Source organism: Lissotriton helveticus, chromosome 1_1 (genome assembly GCF_964261635.1).
Source record: "Lissotriton helveticus chromosome 1_1, aLisHel1.1, whole genome shotgun sequence".
Lineage (NCBI taxonomy): Eukaryota > Metazoa > Chordata > Amphibia > Caudata > Salamandridae > Lissotriton > Lissotriton helveticus.
Genome location: NC_136057.1, coordinates 292,477,020 through 292,499,421, shown reverse-complemented (window position 1 = coordinate 292,499,421; position 22,402 = coordinate 292,477,020). Strand labels below are relative to the sequence as shown.

Genomic DNA, 22,402 nt, shown 5'->3' with positions numbered 1-22,402 from the left:
TGATTTAAACTATAAAAAGCGGTGTCTGTGGGGTGGAGCTCAGGAACTCAGTCTTGGAGTGGACGCACTCGCGGGACAACTTTGGTGCCCGAAGAGATTACTCCCTGAGCCCCGGTCTACGGGTTCCCGACTTGGTGTTCAGTGTTTGTCCCAGTTCCTTTTGTGTGGACAAGGGAAGCCGGAGAGTCTTTCCAGAGCCTAAAGAACTTGTTTATCACAGCCCCGGTACTTTCACACCCTAATTTGGAGCAACCTTTTGTGATAGAGGCCGACGCTTCGGATGAAGCAATAGGAGCGGTGTTGTCTCAGAGGGACATCCATACTGGGCAATTGCACCCTGTGGCATATCTGTCTAAGAAGTTGAGTTCGGCCGAACTCAACTATACTATCGCAGAAAAATAACTCCTTTCTATAAAAAGGGCTTTTCAAGAGTGGAGGCAGTATCTGTGGGGGGCTCTTCATACCATCACGGTCTACACAGACCATAGAAACCTGCAATATATGTCCTCTGCGAGACACTTGACACAAAGGCAAATGAGATGGATGCTCTTTTTCGCGGAGTATAACTTCGTGGTCACGTTTCGTCCTGGTTCTGAAAACCGAAAGGCGGACGCTTTATCCCGACAAACCATGCCAAACCTGTTGGGAGGGGTGGACAAGCAGGCCATCATACCAACAGGGAAGGTTCTTTGTGTGGTGAGGGCTGAATCCTTTCTGGATGACGTTAAGAGTCATCAGTATCCCGGAGGCTGGAAGACTTGGGCAAACGGCGTCACTGAGAGGAAGGTGATACAGGGGTTGCCTTTCTATCAAGATAGGCTATTTTTGCCCACGGTTCCATTACAGAAAAAGGCGTTCAGTTGGTGCCATGAGGGGGTGCTAGCAGGTCACCCTGGCATTCGTAAGACCATTTGGACTGTTCAGAGACATTTTTGGTGGGCTACTTTGAACAAGGATATAGCTTTGTGGGTTGCTCGATGTGATGTCTGTGCTAGAGCGAAAGGAGTAACCACTAGAAAAGCGGGGAAGCTCATTCCTATGCCTACTCCGAATCAAGCATGGCAGAACATCAGTCTTGACTTTGTGTCAGGTCTTCCTCTTGATCAGGGTTTCTCGGCCATCTTGGTGGTAGTGGACAGCCTCACTAAAATGGGACACTTTATCCCCTGTAAAAACCTTCCCACTGCGAGTCAAACAGCACAATTGCTAGCCAGTAATATCATCCGTTTGCATGGGATACCGAGAGTGATCGTTTCGGATAGGGGGCCTCAATTTATTGCGCGATTCTGGCGCATGTGGTGTCGCGCCCTGAACATTGATTCCAATCTTTCTACCAGCTTCCATCCCCAAACGGATGGGCAAACGGAAAGACTTAATCAGACTTTGAAGAAGTACTTAACCCCTTCCACGCTCATGACGAGCTGGGCTCGTCATGCAGTAGCCTCCTCGCACGCTCATGACGAGCCCAGCTCGTCATGAATAATGGGGTTCATGGGTTTCCAGCACAGGGGAAAAATCCCCATAGCATTCAAGAGGTTAAGGTGTTATTCTAGAGAAGCTTATGAATCCTGGGTAGAGCTGCTATGGATGGGTGAGCTGGCCTATAATAATGCCTGGCATAGCTCCACCGGAATGTCTCCCTTTAAAGCTAATTTTGGGTATGATGCTAATACTTTGCCCGTTGATATTCCAGTCGATCTCCAAAATCAGCCTTCAGTCAAGGAAAAGGTGTTGTTACTGAGAAAGGTGCACAAGGGGGTGCAGGTGCATTTGAAGAAAGCTAAAGAGGTGTACAGGAAATGGGAAGATCGTCGCAGACTGGAGAGTCGCCAGTATGCGGTGGGTGACAAGGTGTGGCTGTCAACCAGGAACATTCGTTTCAAGTTGCGCAGTGTTTTCCATCCCAGATACATTGGCCCTTACCCCATTGTGAAACAAGTTAATCCTGTGGCTTACAAGTTGAGGCTGCCGGGTTCTTTGCGAATACACCCTGTGTTTCATGTTCAGTTGTTGAAGCCCGCATTGACAGCCAGGAGGGCGGCTCCTCCTCCAGTGGTGAGTGATGGGGGCTTGAATACGAGATCAAGAGCATTCGAGACTCTAAATGGCGCAGGGGGTGCTTATGTACTTGGTGTCATGGAAGGGTTACACCGCGGAGGACGATTCTTGGGAAGCCTGTGCCGATGTGCATGCTCCCAGTGCTGTGAGGTCTTTTCACAGGAGGTTTCCTGCTAAACCTGGTCCTAGGAGGCGCTAGGGACGGGGACATACTGTCAGGATTTACATCTGGGCGCCTACCTAAACTGTAAATAAACTACATCTCCCAGAATTCCAGGGCTGGGGGAGTGATAATATAAAAGAAGGGTGGGGCTTAATTTACCTGTTCGTGATTTTGAAAACTTCAGGGATTTATGAACTTCTTCACTTTGTTTGCCGAAGCGCTGTGAAATGGTGATTCAAGGCGAAGCGCTGGCTGGTACTAGTTGAGTTTCCGGCGTTCTGAGGTCCGGAGGGAGCAGCGTTTTCCGAAGCGCATTTGGTTGCTAGGACGATTGTGCACGCGACCTCGGGTGCTTCCGGGTCGCGGCTCTTGCAGCGTGTCTATTCAGAAGTGGCTAGGCAGAGCGGCCGGCTGTTTATCCAGAGAAGAAGCTGATGGGGCTTCACATGAGAGCTGACTCAATCGGGACCTTTCTGCGTACCTGTGAGTTTAGGTAGTGCGTGAGTAAACGCGCTAACTCAGTGTACTGTATTTCTTTCCAATATTACGTGACAGTATAACTTTGTATGTGAGAAACTTTGCTGGGGGATATCGTGTTTTGTTCCATAGAGAGCGGAGCGTAGTGGGGGAACTCCTACACGTTACCGTTACGAAGGTTATTATTAACCCAGGATTGTCAAGTGCCAAAGCGGAAGGTTGTGGGGCTCTACACCTTGCCGTGTTTGGAGTTGTATAATATTGGAACTTTGGTTTTTGCCTTAAGAGCGGAAGACAGTAGTAGGAAGCTACGTCTTGCCGTTTCTGGATTGTGACAATTTAGTTTCTTTAGGGTAAAGGAAACCCGGTGCATTTTTCATTTATTTTGGATTCACTTTGGAACTCTATTTGCAGAGAGAGAGTTTCTGCTATCCTGTTTTGATTACTACCATAAACAAGGAGGGGGCGTTACATTAGATAGATTTATTACATATTTGTGTTTATGATTTGTTTCAAGAGTATAACCTGACTTTTGTATTATTTAGGGACCAGAGGTTCTGATATCTTCTATATCTTGCGACAGGGAAGAGGTGGAACACACACACTTAAGAAAGGTGATTCTTAAGGTTCTATTTAGCGAGAATGAAATGAGTGTAGCATTATACTGTGGATGTCTTTAAACCTGGTGTGTTTTCTCTTGCAGCTATCCCTACCCTGCAGTCCCCTTCCGTCCCCTCCCTTGTTTCTTTATTTTCCCTCACCCTATCACTCGAACACACTGTGTTATACACAACAGTGTGTTGGTGAGGTCGGGAGTTGGAGCCCTATTTCTGCAACCGGATCCTGCTGAGTGGGACCAGACAGCATGAGCAAGTGGCACAGACTCCTGTAGCAGATGCAGAAATGTTGCAAGATGTACCTAAAGTGCGAGAGTCCCCAGTGAAATGGGGTGGGCCTTTTTCAGAGTTGTCTGCGGAGGACAAAAAGCATGTGTGGTTTACAGATGGCTCAGCCAGATATGTGGGGACCAAGAGACATTAGAAGGCAGTGTCATATAATCCGGTGACCAAAAGTTGTTGTCAACTACTGGAGAGGGAAGAAGTAGTCAGTTTGCAGAATTGTAAGCTGTTTACCAGGCATTAAAGCAAGAGCTCCCTGGTACATGTCACATTTACACTGATTCATGGTCTACCGCCAATGGGTTAGCCACTTGGCTTCCCACATGGCATGCTCACAATTGGATGATTCACAATAGGGAGGTTTGGGGAAAGGAGTTGTGGCAGGAAATTTGGGAATTGTTGTCCCAGAGTACAGTTACAGTTTATCATGTCGATGTTCATTGCCCGACTGACTCACTAGAGCGTTGGTGCAATTCCTTTGCAGACCAAGAAGCGAAGATTCATGAAGCTGAGGTGGAGACGCAGGATTCTGACTTGGTGGGCATGGCTAAATGGGCGCACCAGAAAAGTGGACATTTGGGCGAGCGAGCCACTAGCAGGTGGGCTGAAAGTAGAGGGATGTATATTCCCCAAGATTTGATTAAGACTGCAATCATTCACTGTCCTGTTTGTCAGCATACTCAGCACAGACCAGTTCCACAGGTAGTGAGAGGCCAGTTAGGCAGAGGGAAGTTACCAGGGCAGATATGGCAAATTGATTTCATCGGGCCGATGCCAATGAGTCGAGGATGTCAGAATGCATGCACGGTGGTGGATACCTATTCTGGCTATCTCATCGCCTTTCCATGCAAGAGAGCAACCCAGGATAACACTCTGAAAACGTTGAATTTGTTGATCTTCTATTACGGAATTCCATTGCAGGTCCAAAGTGACAATGGGTCACATTTTAAAGGAAAGATGGTGCAAGATTTTTGTGTGCAGCATAACATTGAATGGATCTATCACATACCCTATTACCCACAGGCAGCAGGTTTGATTGAGAGAATGAATGGTTTGCTGAAAGAGCAGTTGAAAAAGTTGTCTGATGGGTCATTGAAGGGGTGAAGGGATCATTTGTCTGATGCATTGCAGATTTTAAACAACCGACCCCTTGCTGATGCAGAGACTCCTTTGATGCGCATGTTGACCCCAGCTTTGCAGATTAAGCCCCATGTGGCCACAAACACGATTCTGTATTGGGAGACAGCTCCCTGAGCTTTGGCTCCATATCGTGCCACACCAGAAGCTGCCAGTCTTGATTTACATGCCTTGAAACTTTATCGATTGCAACCACGAGACATTACCTTGATTGAGACAGGAATTGGAGTTCAAATTCCCCCAGAGCATTTCGGGCTAATCGCCCCTCGATCTGGGCTTGCCCTTAAAGGCATCCAGGTTTTGGGAGGGGTGGTCGATGCCGATTACCAGGGGGAGATCAAAGTTATCCTATTGAACAGTGGAAACAATGATCTGATTGTGCAACCCGGTGACCATGTTGCCCAAATGGTCATCATGCCGGTTTATGGAGGAAATGTCATGAAGGGGACGGCCCCAGCCCTTCTAACTGTGCGAGGAAAGGGCGGGTTCGAATCTACTGACAAGAACCCAGGGGCAAAATTGTGGGTGGAGTCCCCAAACAAACCTCCTGAACCTGCAGAATTGATCGCTAAGGGCAAGGATAACATCCTAGTCATCATGAAACCTGGACAGGAAAAGTGGGAAAATGTACCTGCTGAAAAATGTTATTTGCGAGAGTGATTATGCCAGTTTGTTTTCTGTTTCTAGATCACAGTATGGCTTGCGGCTGCGATGCTTGCGCTGTGTGGTCGGTGTTTGGGCGTGTCCGGAGGGGTCCGGGAGGGCCCGGGGATGCCGAAGGGGATCAACCGCCCGAGTCGGATGACAGCATTGTTGCAGCAACCGGATAACATCTGGACCTACTTGGCCGGGAATGTGCTGAACACTTCCCACTTCTGTATGAGAAATCTTCAGAGTACAGCTGATATAATATCAACATGTCTTGTTGCCGTACCTACCCCTGCACAGGTGCTTCTGCTCATTTTCAACCAAACTAACTTTGATGGGGTAGTGGAGGAAAGTGATGTTCAAACACATCTGAGTCTTTATGAGTACAGTCCTTTTGCCCGGAGGTTACAGATAGCCTCTGGAGGAACATGACAAGTATTGTTACCTATAATATCTCTACTGGAGACGTTTGCTATCAATTAACTTGTGACCCTACCAAGATTGGCAAGTGTGGCCAATTAAAACTAGAGAAAAGCAAACAATTGACCCCTGATCAACAAACTTTATGTCAGTCACGACATGACAGTTTTTGTAGTAATGTTACCAATTATATGGTTTGTAATCACACCGTATTAGCCGCTAGCCATGTTAACCATGTGAAATTACCTAAAGGATGGTTGTTCTCGTGTGGTAATATTTCATACACTTATATACCAGCTAACATAACTGGAGGACCTTGTGCCTTATCACAATTAAGTCTTATGCTTATTCCTATGCATTCTGTTACACGTATTCACTCTTCTAGAGCCGCTATTCAATTACCTGAGGATTGTGACTCTGATATTGATTTGCTTTCCAGAACAGAATATACTAGTTTGGCTCTGTCCATTGTAGGAGTGCCAGGACTGTCCGTTTATAATGCCAGAACAATTGCTAAGCTTGCCTGTATAATTGTGAAGAATTTCAATCACACTTCTGCTGCTTTAGCTGAATTAATATTAGATGTTCAAGGAAAAAGAAAAGCTGTTTTGCAAAATAGGGCAGTTGTAGACTATTTGCTGCTAAAACATAACCACGGTTGCGAGGACTTTGATGTGCTCTATTGTTTTAATTTATCTGATCATTCTACGTCTATCCATGCACATATTAATGCTTTGAAAGATTTAGTGAAAGGGGTTACCCAAGACGTTGACCAAGGATGGTGGGATTGGTTGTTTGGGTGGCTGCCTAATTTTGGACAGCTTCGGTATATCTTGGGTGTTATTATAGTCATCATGTGTGTTTTTATCTCATTATGTTGTTGCATTCAATGCATTCCTAATCTTTTCTCCCTTTTTAGGCCCAGATCCATGGTGTTTAGGCCAATGGGGTATGATAGGTGAATCGAAGGTCAAGGGGTGGAATGTACCGCATTTGCCATTTTACACGTGCTAAATCGCATGTTAACCTCGATTCCATGCAATGCTCTGATCTTCCATTTTGTTGCATCGCACTTCCATTTTGTGCTGCCTTGACCTGGAGTTACACTTCAGCAGTAACATAAACATGTTTTTCACGTAAACCAGTACAAGCAGGTGCGAGGCATCTTGTGAGGATGCCTCGTGAGGTTATGTTGTACCTTCAGAGTGTTTTCATGCATTCCATACTTATCTCTAGGACAGAGGGAGGATGGCCGTGCAAGTCACCAAGGCTGGAGAGTGGGAAAGGAATGTCTATTGCCTCGACACAGCCCAAACAGAATCTGGCCAGGTCTGTCTGGGTGGGTCTGATGCAGAGATGAGGCCAGCACCTGCGAATAGATGGGCGAGAGTGCCTGCTAGAGGCTTCTCGAACATATTGATTTAAACTATAAAAAGCGGTGTCTGTGGGGTGGAGCTCAGGAACTCAGTCTTGGAGTGGACGCACTCGCGGGACAACTTTGGTGCCCGAAGAGATTACTCCCTGAGCCCCGGTCTACGGGTTCCCGACTTGGTGTTCAGTGTTTGTCCCAGGGATGTTGAAGTCTCCGGTGCTGCAAATGAATCTGGTGAGGTGCTTTGTACATTAACTGTTTATATACCTGTATTCACAGTTTCATATTTATGTATATGGTGTGGTGTATTCATTGTTTATTGCCTTTCACTGGATCACTGAAATATTATCGACGGTCACATTATCGACTTGCTAAAATATCGTTGAAAAATTATCAACGACAAAAATATCGACTTTGTATACTTATTACACCAACTACAAAAATATTGAGTCAAAAATATCGACTCTTTAGAATATCGAGTACATAAATATCGCCTTAATAAATATCGACTATAAATATATCGTTTTTCATGAAATTACCCCTAACACTACAAAAATATCGACTACTAAAATATAGAGTACAAAAATATCGTTTCAAATAAAATATCGAGTTAATTGGAATTAATATAATTTAATTTAATTTAATTTAAGTTAATTTAAGTTAATTTAAGTTAATTTAATATAATGTAATTTAATTTAATTTATTTATTTTAAATTTAATTTAATTAATTTAATGTAAATTTAATTAAATTTTATTTTTACCCCTGTACCCCAAAAACCCAAAACTGACCCTGAACCCTAAAAATACCCCTGTACCCCAAAACCCCAAAACTGACCCTGAACCCGAAAAATACCCCTTTACCCCAAAAACCCCAAACCGACCCTGAACCCTAAAAATACCCCTTTACCCAAAAACCCAAAACTGACCCTGCACCCTAAAAATACCCCTTTACCCAAAAACCCAAAACTGACCCTGAACCCTAAAAATACCCCTTTACCCAAAAACCCAAAACCGACCCTGAACCCTAAAAATACCCCTTTACCCAAAAACTGAAAACTGACCCTGAACCCTAAAAATACCCCTTTACCCAAAAACCCCAAACTGACCCTGAACCCTAAAAATACCCCTTTACCCAAAAACTGAAAACTGACCCTGAACCCTAAAAATACCCCTTTACCCAAAAACTGAAAACTGACCCTGAACCCTAAAAATACCCCTTTACCCTAGAAACTGAAAACTGACCCTGAACCCTAAAAATACCCCTTTACTCAAAAACTGAAAACTGACCCTGAACCCTAAAAATACCCCTTTACCCAAAAACTGAAAACTGACCCTGAACCCTAAAAATACTCCTTTGCCCAAAATAATTAATAATATTTAATTACCAATTAATTATTCATTAACAATAACAAAGAAGTTACTATATTAGCACATTAGCTGTAATTAATTTAATGTAATAATTAATATTATTTTTTCCCAATTAATTAATTAACAATAACAACATATTATATAAAAAAAATACTCTAATTAATGTAATTAACTAATTAATATTAATTAATTACCAATTACTTACCAATAAAACATATGTACAAAATTATATTAATTAATTAACTATTTAATATTAATTATTTACCAATTAATTAATAATTTAATATATTTACAAACATATATTAATTAATTATTTATTTTAAATTACTCCCCACCCTTATCCCCTATTAACCCAACATCCTGCTCCTAAACATTAACTACAATTTATAACAATAACAAAGAAGTTAATATATTAGCACATTAGCTGTAATTAATTTAATGTAATAATTAATATTATTTTTTCCCAAATAATTATTTAATAACAAAATATTATATATATAAAAATTACTCTATTTAATGTAATTAACTAATTAATGATAATTAATTACCAATTAATTTCTAATAAAAAATATGTACAAAATTATATTAATTAATTAACTAATTAATATCAATTATTTACCAATTAATTAATAATTAAAAATATTTACAAACATATATTAATTAATTATTAATTTTAAATTACCTCCCACCCTTATCCCCTATTAACCCAACATCCCGCTCCTAAACATTAACTACAATTTATAACAATAACAAAGAAGTTAATATATTAGCACATTAGCTGTAATTAATTTAATGTAATAATTAATATTATTTTTTCCCAATTAATTAACAATAACAAAATATTATATAAAAAAATTACTCTAATTAATGTAATTAACTAATTAATATTAATTAATTACCAATTAATTACTAATAAAAAATATGTACAAAATTATATTAATTAATTAATTAATATTAATTATTTACCAATTAATTAATAATTAAAAATATTTACAAACATATATTAATTAATTATTTATTTTAAATTACTCCCCACCCTTATCCCCTATTAACCCAACATCCCGCTCCTAAACATTAACTACAATTTATATTACTATTAAAACATTTTATTTTTTTTTAATCTTTTTTCTACATATTATCGATATTTTTTACTTTGACTATTTATCGATATTTTGTCTTGTCGATTTTTTTGAGTCGATATTTTTGTACTCGATATTTTTTTATCATTATTTTAATCGATATTTTTCCCAACGATATTTTTGTTGTCGATATTTTATTATTGTCGATATTTTTAACTCGATATTTTGTCCATTCGATATTGTGGAGTCGATATTATGTCTAGTTACCCCTTTCACTCGGTGCCTAAGAATTTATTAGTTTCAGTGACTTATTGCCTTTGCCTACAATATTATTAAAGCTCATTTTTACCTCCAGTGGAGTGTTGGGGTTTCTATGTGAGTAAGTGGTGTGCGTAAGTTCAGATTACGCAAGTGGGCAAAGCAATACAGACCCGGATTTGATACCTTCTAGCAAGAGGTCGACAGTTTCAGATGATATCTTCGGGAAAGCACAGAAACTTGCTGAGGTCATTTCACTAAGGCAGCTGTTAGGGAGAGTTTCAGAGGAGGCAGCCGGCGTCTGACTGGCATTTAGAATCTCCAACTGGGCATAGATATTGGAGATCTTAGTGCAGAAAAAGGAGGAAAGACTATCGAAGAGCACCTGTGAAGGCTGTAGGAGCAGTGAGGGAGTTAACGATGTTAAATAGCTCTAAAGTGTCTTGATTTGCTTCCATTGCTCTGATTAGATACTAACACACCAGATAGCAATAATTTGTACCTTTTAAAGCTGTTGTGTGTTTCCTGCATGGCTCTTTGTAGTATTCCCTACGTTAGCGTAACTGTGCACGTTGTAGGCCACGTTTATTTTTGCACATGTTACTATATAACACACTTGTTTTTGTGACACATTATATTTTGACTCAGAAACTGCTCATGATTTATTATTTTCCTGGGATTTAGTCTGAACACACTAGACTAGGTGAAACAACAATGCCCCTTGTTATTTTCTCTAGTCAGATAATAGCACAAGAAAATGCAACTGCGAGTGTGAACACACGCATCTTGTCATATAACAGAGGTAAGGGTTCTGAAAAAACAGACTCTGCGCCAAGGTCCAGCAGCAAGAGTGCTGTGTCAGCTGAGATGTAGAACATCCACCTATGTATGTTAAGTTACAGGGTTCCATAACAAAATACATAAATTGGGCCCAGCACTAATTCCATAGATCTGTTATATATAATCCTTTAGCTTCAGTAGAAAAGGGGGGTTTAGGCTAATCTGTTTTTGCTATATGACAGGGCTTTTTATTGTCTATGAATTGTTAACCATACTAATGATATTCGTGGCATGCATTTGCTTTCTAATTCTGGTGCAAATACTGCATCTTATAGCACAATAGTTTAAATATATACTATGAACTTCCTTCATGTCTCTTGTTTATCTTATTTTGTACAAGTACGAATGAGAGAGCGAAAGGGTGTGTCCTGTTACAGCAATCCCTGAAAGGGTTGTGTTCTGGGGTGCCAATTCACTTTTCTCTCTGGAAAGGTTAGGAGAGAAAGTGAAATACTATAGCTTGTCAGAGTAGGACTCATTGATACTGAGGTAGTATGGTGACTCAGGGGCATATTATCAAGGAGGGGCGATAGGTAATTATCGGCGCTTTAGCGGCCGTTTTCGGCCGCTAAGCGGCGATCATTTTTATCACCCTATTAGCAAGCTGTCGCTAACAGCAGTTAGTGACAGCTTGTAGGCGATAGTGAGCGGTTTGGGGCCCGCTTTGCATGTCAGCGATATTTATCGCTAATGACATGCAAAGTAGGCGTACACAACCTGTTAGCGACTGAAAGTCACTAACATCGCTATCGCCTATTACCAACCCAGGCGTAGTGATGGAAATATTCGCGCCAAGCGCGAATATCTCCAAAAACTAACGCCTACTCAAACCAGTTCTTAGTCATTATATCCAATGAGAGGTGGATATAATGGCTAAGACCCTTTTAGCGATAATGCGTGAATATTGCTGTATTCTCAGCAATATTCACGGATTTTGCCGCTATCGCCGGGACATTTATCGCTTTTGAGACAAACGTTGCTAATACCACACTATCTCAGCGATAAAATCCGGTGATGCGCGGGGATAAAAAAATTGCCGCTAATCCTTCTTAGCGATAAATATCGCTATTTGTTGATAATATGCCCCTTAGTCCCTACATGCTGATGGTCTATGGTGCCAAGCATAGTACTGTTCTTGAGCAGAACCTCATGGCAGCACCAATGTTTTGGTCAGTTACTTATTTGCGGGAACCCTGAGTAGTGTTTGTGCTTGTCCACAATACCTTTGCACCGCCTATCGGAGACCTCCGTGGTGTCAGGGATTTTCTGTTCCACAGTTTTTAGGGATCACCTGGTTCTACTGGTTTTTCAGACTTGAATATTAAAGGGATACAACCCTGTTTGTGCTCAGCTTTGACTCCTCAATAAATGAATCATGGCACAACCAATTGCTTTTGCAGTCAACTGCCGATCGGCAGTCTATGCGCATTTGCGACATCATGACGTCCCTAATGCAGGTGCTCTGGTAACTTTTGTAGTTGAAGCAGACACATCTTTCTGCTTTGAAGTCTTCTTTTTCTGGGTCATGTTTCCAGCTGTGGATGCTAATACTAATACAATTCATACATAAACTACTCCACCAGCACCTGTGGCATATAGACCATACGCTCTTACCAAAGTTCTTCTTACAGTCTGGGAACACCAGACTTGGTTTAATGGTGCCCTTCCCCATGTTCCTGGGCCAGTTTGTATGGATCGTCTCAGTAATGAGGGGTCTACTTGGCCGGAATTAGCTGAGTATACACCATATCCAGATTTACCAATTTTTTTTAAATCACATATTTTTATTAAGTGCTTGACGACAGGAGGAATAATAGTAAAACAGATATCATCGGGCTTTGGTGATCCCAAATCCCTGAGACAGGAACTCCTATAATAAGTCGTCATCACTATAGACATTTGTGGCCACCCTCCTGCCCATAGCAACTTCAGAGGACATCATTCCAGAGGCGGAACACAAACCACCACAGTATGCATTCCAGTGAGTCCAAATCTGTTTCCATTTACAGGGACAACCACAACCCTGATATTTCACCTTTTCCACAACCATACACCAGCCCATACCACGCTTCCATTCCCTGAGCTGAGGTGGTGATTCTGCTCCCCACAATCTAACTACGTTCCTTTTTGCCACTATGAGGCCCAGGGTGACCCATAGTTGTTCCATGAGGCCTAGATCTGTGGCCTCCCACATTCAGGAGGCACCACTTCAACAAAGGAGATGAGTCCCCGACACTGTTTATACAGGTCACCACTAAAGTCCAATAAGACTCTATAAGTGGACAGTCCCAGAGCAGATGGTAGAAGGTACTTTCCCTCCTACATCCCTGCAGGCCAGCTGAATCGGGTCTCCTGCCCACCTTGTCCAATGTATTGCTGGAGACATAGGCTCTGTGTAGGATCTTAAGTTGTGTAGCATGGAATCCCGCCACTTCCTTGGGAGAGGTTAGGGCTTCCAGCCAGTCCTGATCTGCTATGTCTCCTATGTCAATTTTCCAATGGAGTCAAAGCTGGAACTTGTCTGGTGCATTGTTAATAAGGTTTTTCAAATAGTCTGTCTTCTAATGGGGATGATTCTGGAAGAAATTCCCCCTTAGGGATTCCTGCCATCAAAGCATCGCAGACGTGGAGGTACCAGGAGGTTTCTTAAGTGGCTAAGTTATATTTGCTCTGCAAATCGGGGAACTGCAACACTGTTCCACCCTTCCAGAGGTCCCCCACCTTGGAGATACCCATCGGGTGCCTTTCATCCCATTTGTGCCGAGTTTTCTGGAGTCCCATAGTGGAGTAGACTTTTTAATCCTGGGTTTGTAGGGTGCAAGAATCAAACAGGCAACAAAAGACCCCTATACTAACCTATAAATGCGGTATTCAGTGACATCCTAGTGGATAAGCCAGAGATACCCATCAGTCACCACTCGGAACCGCCCGTCATCATTTGGGAGTTTTTCCAAAGCCATCCACATAGATGTATTCTTATCAAGCAGAAAGAGACCTTGATGTGGGATAGATCTCTTCTACTGAAAGAACAGTAGCATGGTATACCACTTCTCAAAACCAATAAGTGGTGGAGTGCCGTGTGACTGGAGGTGTGCAGTGCAAAACAAGTGAAGTGCAAAAAAACATACAAACAAAGTGTATAAAATTGGATGAGAGAGTATGGAACAGTATTTATTCAAGTGATACTCACTCCACCAATATTGAAAATCTTTTGTTCAGATAGTTTGAAAAAAATACTGTCTAGAGGTGGAACTAGGTCAACATGTTTCAGCAATAAATGGACAAAGGTGTCCTTGCTTTCTTCAGGACCTTACAACAAAGAAATGCTACTGCATGTTTAAAAGAAATAATAATAAGTGAAAGCTAAGAAAAACAATTCACAGACAAGTACTGAGGTCACCTGCAGTTCCTAGGTGAAACGTCTTGTCCTGTTTCTTACAGTTGTGTCATTCACATGGCGTGTAAGAAGTGAAGACCTCACCCCACCTGGCAGCAGCTCAGGAAAAGAGTGAAGCGCCGCTCTGTCCGTCGGTGCTTCAAAATCGGCGTCTGAACCCCAGTCATACGCCGATTTTCAAATTAAAGGTGACGTTAAACGCACCATTAAAGCAATATTCTGGGACAACTTAACTTCATCATTTGACATCCTCTTGGCGGAGGTCAATTGGCCTTCACCATCATCCCCCACAGTGAGGATGCTCTTATTCCTTCCTTTTCACACCTTGTGCCTGACAAAGTCAAACAAAACATATGCATATAAATGGGCCCTATTTTAGAGAGAACAAGGGGAACCCAATAAATGGCCTAGGACCATGGGTATCAATTATTTCAAGGAAAACAAGTGGTCCCAAGCATAAATAAAATAGTTTTAGCAAAATAATATATAGACCACAATGGGCTACTATATAGTATATAAAATCCCTTGCCCAGCCGGGCAGGGTATCTTTATTCAAGTGATAATCTGTCTAGATGTATGAATAAAACAGGTAACCAAAGACATCAAGGTTACTGTAAGGCACAGTCCTGTGCCATACACAAAGGAAGAAGTAAAGGGGACAGTAAGTGCAGACAATATCAGGCAAACAAAGTGAGCTAGCAGGCCACTGACATAAATTGAAATCAACAGTGTGACCTGGAGTTAGACAACCATACTCTAATGCAATAAATTACAAATATGGGACACTCTTAAAGCAGTCGACGGACGTTTCGATCCCAAGCTCAATTATAAAGGGATCATCTTCAGGACTTTCTTAATCAAAACTTTTGCCTGAATATAACCTTTTAACATAAAACCGCCTGTTATGGGAAAAATTAGAAGGGAAAAAGACAAAACAGAAGTATAATCAGTGAAAAAGACATGTACAGTTTATGCTCGCCAGTTACTGAATTCGAAATCGCAGTGCATTTCGTGTGCATTCCGTGCAGTTCATGTGAAGAATCTTTTTTGACCGTTTGGTGGTATCCCGAGGGGTTTCTTTGTGATGTGACCTATACTTCTAGGGAGAGGTGAGGTCGTGGTGGTGACGTGGTAGCCGTGCTGGAGAATTGGGCCGAGAGTGGGTTGTGATTTAAATAAAAAGCGATGGGAGTGTAGCATAGTTGGGGAAGGTGTCTAGCATGCTCTGTGGATATCACATACCAGAATTGTATCTGTTATTGGGGTTTTTTTGTTCTTTGTTAGGTGTCTTCAATAATTAAGGCAATAACACGACATCCTGTTGGCAGAAGGTGGGAGAGCCACATTGTTACTGGTACTATAAAGTTATTAATTTCTCAGTTAAAACCAGGACTGGCAAACGGTTCAATCATTTACCATGTTTGGAGGTTGGAATTCCGAGCTGGACTTCAATTACGCACAGCAAGGATGCGGTTCAGGTTGTGGCGCCAATTTTTTGGTCCGGGTTGGACTGTAAGTACAGAATTAGAGCCAGAGTTAAAAGGGTGTTCAACTGGAGCTGTTAGCGAAATGATTGTACGCAGCAAACTTTTACCTTGGAATCTAATCCCTCGGGATTTGTAATACTGGTCCCAGTATTTCGCGCTTTAAAAGGATTTTCTGTACACAAAATAACTTCTATACAGGAGGTCTGAAAGAATTGAGTTCAAACAGAAGTCACTAAAAGAACTGAGTTGCAATTGAATTCAGTAACATTTCATTGATTGTACCTACGGCAATTGTGTTGATTTGTGATGGGTATTGACTGGGACCCACTATCGATAAATTCTGATCTCCCTTTTACATTACGGAATTCCGATATGTCTGGAGTGGAGAGAAGGGCAGGAGTGAGATACGATTTAATCTATTTTAAATTGTAAGCGCCGTGGGTGTTAAAAAGAAAAACATACTTAGCTGCAGTAGAAATAGTTCATACTGCAATTCGAAAATCGGCGCTGGTATCCTCCGTGAGGGCCCGAAAATTAAAGGTCTCCTGTAGTGGAACAGAATAACGTTCTTAGCGGAAAATATCGGACTTTGTGAACTCTAACTCACGAGTAGTCAGAGGCTTACCTCGAGGTACCGGTGGCTTTGCGTGCATCGGTGGCGCGTTGTGATCAGCAGGATTGCTTCCGTGTTGGAAGACTGGTCGCTGCTTATTGGGCAATTCGTGTATCACGTGTGTGGAGATACTAGGTCACGTGATAGGGGTCCGAAAAAATCATAGCCGGCTTCATAGAATCATTAACGCCGCCATACTGGAGTGGCTGGTTGTACAGTATTTGGGGTTTTTTACCGTTACCTTTTTGTACAATATTTGGAGTTTTTCGTTACATATTACAGACCAGCGCATTTTCTGCGGCATTTTACTCAGTGATATAGAGGCAGTGCCTAAAAACTGGGCATTTGTATATTTGATGTGGAGGCAGTAACGACCAGCGCATTTTCCTCAGTGATGTAGAGGCAGAGCCTAAACACTGGTCATTTGTACATTTGATGTGGAGGCAGTACCGACCAGTGCATTTTATGCGGCATTTTACTCAGTGATGTAGAGGCAGTGCCTAAAAACTGGGCATTTGTACATTTGATGTGGAGGCAGTACCTCAAAACGGGGCATTTGTGCAGCTGAAGGGAGGGGTTTTTGTGAACACCCAAAGTGACTTATATTTACAATTGATTGTGCAGAAACAATTCTTATATACAATAAGCAAGCTTATTAATATACATATCAAAGCTTTCCTTAGAATCATGGTGTGGACAATTTCGATCAGAGCAAAACATGAATTGTCACGGTTTGCAATTATGTAGAAGTCCCAGTTTCAGATTCATATTCCTTTTAGTTGAGCCAGGAACAGAATACAGTCTTTGTATCTCGTTGGAACTATAGAAGGGTAGTCCAGTCCTCATTCCTATTTAGTCCACTGTGGATAGTGTCAAACTGAATGATGCTCTTTAGTTCTTCGCGGTTGAGCAGTTGGGCCAAGTTGCCACCCCTTGGTGGAAGTTTAACAGTCTTCAGGATTATCCACTTGATGTCATCTGCGGAGTGTCTTTGTTCCAGAAAGTGATCCACCAGTGGTGCATTCTGTGTGCCACACCTGATACGGCTTCGATGCTGACATATCCGAGTCTTTGCCTTCTGGGTAGTTTGCCCAACATACATTTTTGGGCAGGGGCATAAAATTGCATAAATAACATTATGGCTATTGCAATTTGTAAAGCTCTTCAAAGGTACCGTCACACCATTGTGGCTGAAATTCCTTGATTCAATCGTGAACTCACAAACCGTGCAACAACCACACTTCACGTGACCTAGGATAGGTGGAAGACCCCAGTTCGATTCAATTGTGGTAGTAATCATGGGGGAAGGGAGGGCAGCCCTTACTAGATGGTCTTTTAAGTTTTTGCTTTTCTTAAAAGCAAAAACAGGTCTCTCCAGATGTATTGGGCCTGCATTTAATGTAGGCCAATATTTAAGAATGGATTTCCTAATTTTGTTAGAAATAGGAGAAAAGGTAGTTACGCAGGCTATTCTTTCAGTTTTCTCTCTTACTTTAGGGGTTAGCAAGGCATCTCGAGGGCAATACCACGCCCTTTTGGAGGCTACTTTGATTAGTCTTCTTGGGTAGCCTCGTGCTAGTAGTTTGTTAGTAAGGGTACCTACTTCCTTAAAGTAGTCAACTTTGGTAGAGCAATTCCTCCTGATTCTCAGGAACTGGGAATATGGTAAAGAGTCTTTCAAAGCTTTAGGGTGATTGCTGTCGTAACTGAGGAGGGTGTTACGTTCTGTTGGTTTCCTATACAGACAAGTCAGGAGTTCATTATCTTGATGATAAATGGTTAGGTCTAGAAATGCTATTTGGTGTTTATCATGGGCCAGAGTGAATTTAAGCTCAGAGCAATTGTTGTTCAACCAGTGGTTGAATGATTGCAACGTCGTGATATCTAGTTTCCAAATAAGGAAAATATCGTCGATGTAACGACGCCATAAAACAATGCCATCATAAAAGGGATTGCTCTCTGTAAGGATGACTCCGGTCTCCAGGGCATCCATAAACAGGATTGCCAAGTTGGGGGCAAAAATAGCCCCCATGGACGTCCCCTTTATTTGCTGGTAGTAGGTACTGTCAAATAGAAAGTAATTTTTTGTGAGACAAAGTTCCAAAAGCTGTAGAATAAAAATGGTTGGAACCCTGTGGGGACGTGGTCGTGAATCTAGGATCCGCTGAATGACCAAAAGAGCCGCTGTCTGAGGGATGTTAGTGTACAACGACTCTACGTCCATTGTACAGAGAGTGTGAACTGAAGGGTCAAATGGGAAGTGTTCCACAAGATTAATCATTTCCATACTATCTCTCACATAGCAGGTGGTTGATGGTACAAATTCCTTAATGAAGTAATCTACATATGCTCCCAAAGGCTCTAAAATAGAGCCGCATGCAGAGACTATTGGCCTACCTGGGGGGGGTTTCAATGTTTTTATGCACTTTTGGTAAAGTGTAGATTACCGGTTGGCGTGGACTTTTGACGTTAAGGAATAAATATTCCTTTTTACTCAGGAAGCCCTCCGAGACTGCATCTGATGTAAGTTTTAGTATCGTCTCTTGGATGTTTTTAGTCGGGTTACCAGGTAACCTTTGGTAATGATCATTATTGCTCAATTGGCGTTTGATTTCCTTTTTATAGGAATCAATGTCCTGTAGGACAATTCCACCCCCTTTGTCAGCACTCTTTATTACTAACCTTGAGTTGTTTTTTAGGGAATTTATGGCATCTTTTTCAGCTCTCGAGATGTTATAGGGTACAAACAGTTTTTTCTTTTCTAGGGTACATATGTCTTTGTGTACTAGTTTTTCAAAGGTTCGAACCTCTGTTGGAACCATGCTGGCTGATGGAAGAAATGTGGAAATTGGGCGGAATGGGGAGTTGGCATTGTCACTGGTGGAAGGATGGAGTTGAAAGAAGGCTTTTAAACGGATAACTCTGAAGAATCGGAGTAGTTCTGTTTGCAGCTCCATGAAATTTGGGCGGATGGTTGGGACAAATGACAGGCCTTTTTTCAAAATAGCTATTTCAGAATCTTGCAGTAAATGCTGTGATAGATTAAAGATGGGTATTAATTCTGAAGATGTGGAAGCGGGATGGATGGAAAGAGTATCAAGGGAGGGATTTGGCATCGGTATTACTAGGTCAGGGTGAATCACCACTGGTAAAAGTTGTTCCGGGTTCTGCGTTCTCCTGGCGCATTGAACCATCGTTGTTTCTTTACCCGTCCTCTTTGGGGGGTGCCTGATTGGCCCCTGCCTAAAACATTGGACTGGGCCCCTCCTCCTCTTCTTTGATTGCTTGCTCCCTCACCAGGGTCAGAATTGTCAGAGGATTCTTCTGAAGTATCTGAAAAGCCCACTATATTTTGGCGTCTATTGTACCTGCCCCAGGGTCTGCTGTTAGGATTAAATTGTGGCCTGTTAGTGTAAAAATCTTTTTGGAGGTACGGGTAGGTGTTTTCAACGTTGTAGTTCTTGATATCCTTTTTGATTTTATTGGACTTTTTATTTTGTTCTATTCTATGAAATTCAGCTATCGTTTTGTCAACCTGATCTAAAAGTTTTTTACATTCTGTAGTAGTGTCTGAATCGCTGATTTGTTTTAATAAGTCATTGATTTCTATTTCCAATTCTTTCAGAGTTTCACTGGCTATATCGATACCTAGTGCTAACCAATGCCTAGAGCATGTGGTGCCTATATAACTGAAGTTAGAGATGTATTTAGGATTATCCGTGAAAATACCCGGAATATTGCGGACTTGAAGTCCAACTGGAATCACATCAGCCTTTAAATAATCTGTCAGCATCAACACCATAAGTTGTAATCTGACTTGTTTCTTCTTGAGCTTTTCAAGCTGTTCTGTTAATGAGGAGCTGGTGGTTGTTGGCACATCAGGTGTGTCAGACAGTAGAGAAGGACCTGAACATAATTGTTTGAGATACTCAGCAGTATATAGGGGAGCATGGGCTGACATTACTTTTTAAAGGTGGGAAGTGTGTAGTGAGGGAAGGAAAATACAATTGTTAGAGGTATAGTGGCACTAGGAAGGCCACCTCCGTGAGGACGGAGAGTGGGATTTTGAAGAAACCCTACAATCAAGCGATTGCGCTTAAGTCTATTTTAGAGAGAACAAGGGGAACCCAATAAATGGCCTAGGACCATGGGTATCAATTATTTCAAGGAAAACAAGTGGTCCCAAGCATAAACAAAATAGTTTTAGCAAAATAATATATAGACCACAATGGGCTACTATATAGTATATAACATCCCTTGCCCAGCCGGGCAGGGTATCTTTATTCAAGTGATAATCTGTGTAGATGTATGAATAAAACAGGTAACCAAAGACATCAAGGTTACTGTAAGGCACAGTCCTGTTTCGCTAACAGCCCCAGTTGAACACCCTTTTAACTCTGGCTCTAATTCTGTACTTACAGTCCAACCCGGACCAAAAAATCGGCGCCACAACCTGAACCGCATCCTTGCTGTGCGTAATTGAAGTCCAGCTCGGAATTCCAACCTCCAAACATGGTAAATGATTGAACCGTTTGCCAGTCCTGGTTTTAACTGAGAAATTAATAACTTTATAGTACCAGTAACAATGTGGCTCTCCCACCTTCTGCCAACAGGATGTCGTGTTATTGCCTTAATTATTGAAGACACCTAACAAAGAACAAAAAAACCCCAATAACAGATACAATTCTGGTATGTGATATCCACAGCGCATGCTAGACACCTTCCCCAACTATGCTACACTCCCATCGCTTTTTATTTAAATCACAACCCACTCTCGGCCCAATTCTCCAGCACGGCTACCACGTCACCACCACGACCTCACCTCTCCCTAGAAGTATAGGTCACATCACAAAGAAACCCCTCGGGATACCACCAAACGGTCAAAAAAGATTCTTCACATGAACTGCACGGAATGCACACGAAATGCACTGCGATTCCGAATTCAGTAACTGGCGAGCATAAACTGTACATGTCTTTTTCACTGATTATACTTCTGTTTTGTCTTTTTCCCTTCTAATTTTTCCCATAACAGGCGGTTTTATGTTGTGGATGTACGGGATGCAAAGGCGCCCGGTAAAGAAATTCTCTCCCAGTTGGAGTGCTAGGGTGTAATTAAGCACTGCGTTTCTCAAATTAATAATCCTGGCTGAGGGGATGGTGGTGCTTTGTTTGTAGTCTGCCGGCCTATTCCCCGGGTGAGTACCACGTAGCAGTTTGCCTATTTTTTTTGCTATTGTGCTATGGGAGTTGGGTGTCTTTCCCCCATTGCCTTGATGCCTCCCCCTTTCTTGGCCCTTCTTTGGGACTTACAGCAATGCCGCCCTGTTGGAACCTGCTCTTGTCTGGCACTTTCGTAGTGTTCATTGGCTCCCTGCAGCTGTTGCTGTATGGTGGGATCATGCAGGGGTCGTGGGTAGTGCAGGGGTGGTTTTCAGCAGGGTACCAAGGTATCCTTGAGTGCTCCGCGGTTTTGTTCCCTTTTGGGGACAGCAAACTGGTGCATGAGGATATTTGTGAGTTATTGTGGTCCCTCGCCCTTTCTTTGCCTGGTTTTAGGGCTGCGACCATGCTGTCCTGTACACCCCTGTTCTTGTCTGATTTCTGATGTTGAGCTGCATTGGGCCTAGTTCATCCTTGGTTGGGTGTCAGCCCGGGGTTGCCACCTACTGTAGTGTTTGTTTCACCTGCAGTGACACCGTTATGTGGTGTTCTTCTTTCTTTGGCTCTCCATCGGCCATCCCAGCCTATGGCCATACCACCCTGAAAGCACCGCTCTTGTCTGATCTCAGAAGTTAAGGTGAGTCCACCTTGATTCCACCTGCTTTCTTCTCCTCTCAGGGGTTCAGCAGGTTCACGTTTGGTTCCTTCCTGGATTGGTGTCCCCCTGGAGATTCTGGTTCTGAATGCTATGAGTTGCCTGGGTGCTTGGTTGGGGTACTCCTGGTGTGGCTGTGTTTGGGGCTGGCTGAGTTGTTGGGTTCATGCTGGCTATGGGGTGTGTTCCTCCTGGCATTTTCTTCCACCCACCCTTTTTGGTGTATGTGCTGCTTCTGGACCGGTCCTGTGATGTCAGGGCGGTGCCTATGGTCTCTGGCTTGTGTGGTATGAGCCTGTGGGTGGCAGGTCCCTTTGCGCTCTGATCCTCATCCTTGCGGGGTTGTGGTGGTCGTGCCGCTTGTGGCCTTG

General features: G+C 42.4%; 1 protein-coding gene and 1 pseudogene across 2 annotated transcripts in view; one reads left to right on the top strand and one right to left on the bottom strand.

Annotated features, from left to right (window-relative positions):
• LOC144797636 (aldo-keto reductase family 1 member B1-like) overlaps positions 1 to 22,402 on the bottom strand; it is a 375,986-nt gene that overhangs the window by 337,865 nt on the left and 15,719 nt on the right. The window lies entirely within an intron of this gene.
• On the top strand, positions 5,441 to 6,764 carry LOC144817858 (uncharacterized; annotated as a pseudogene).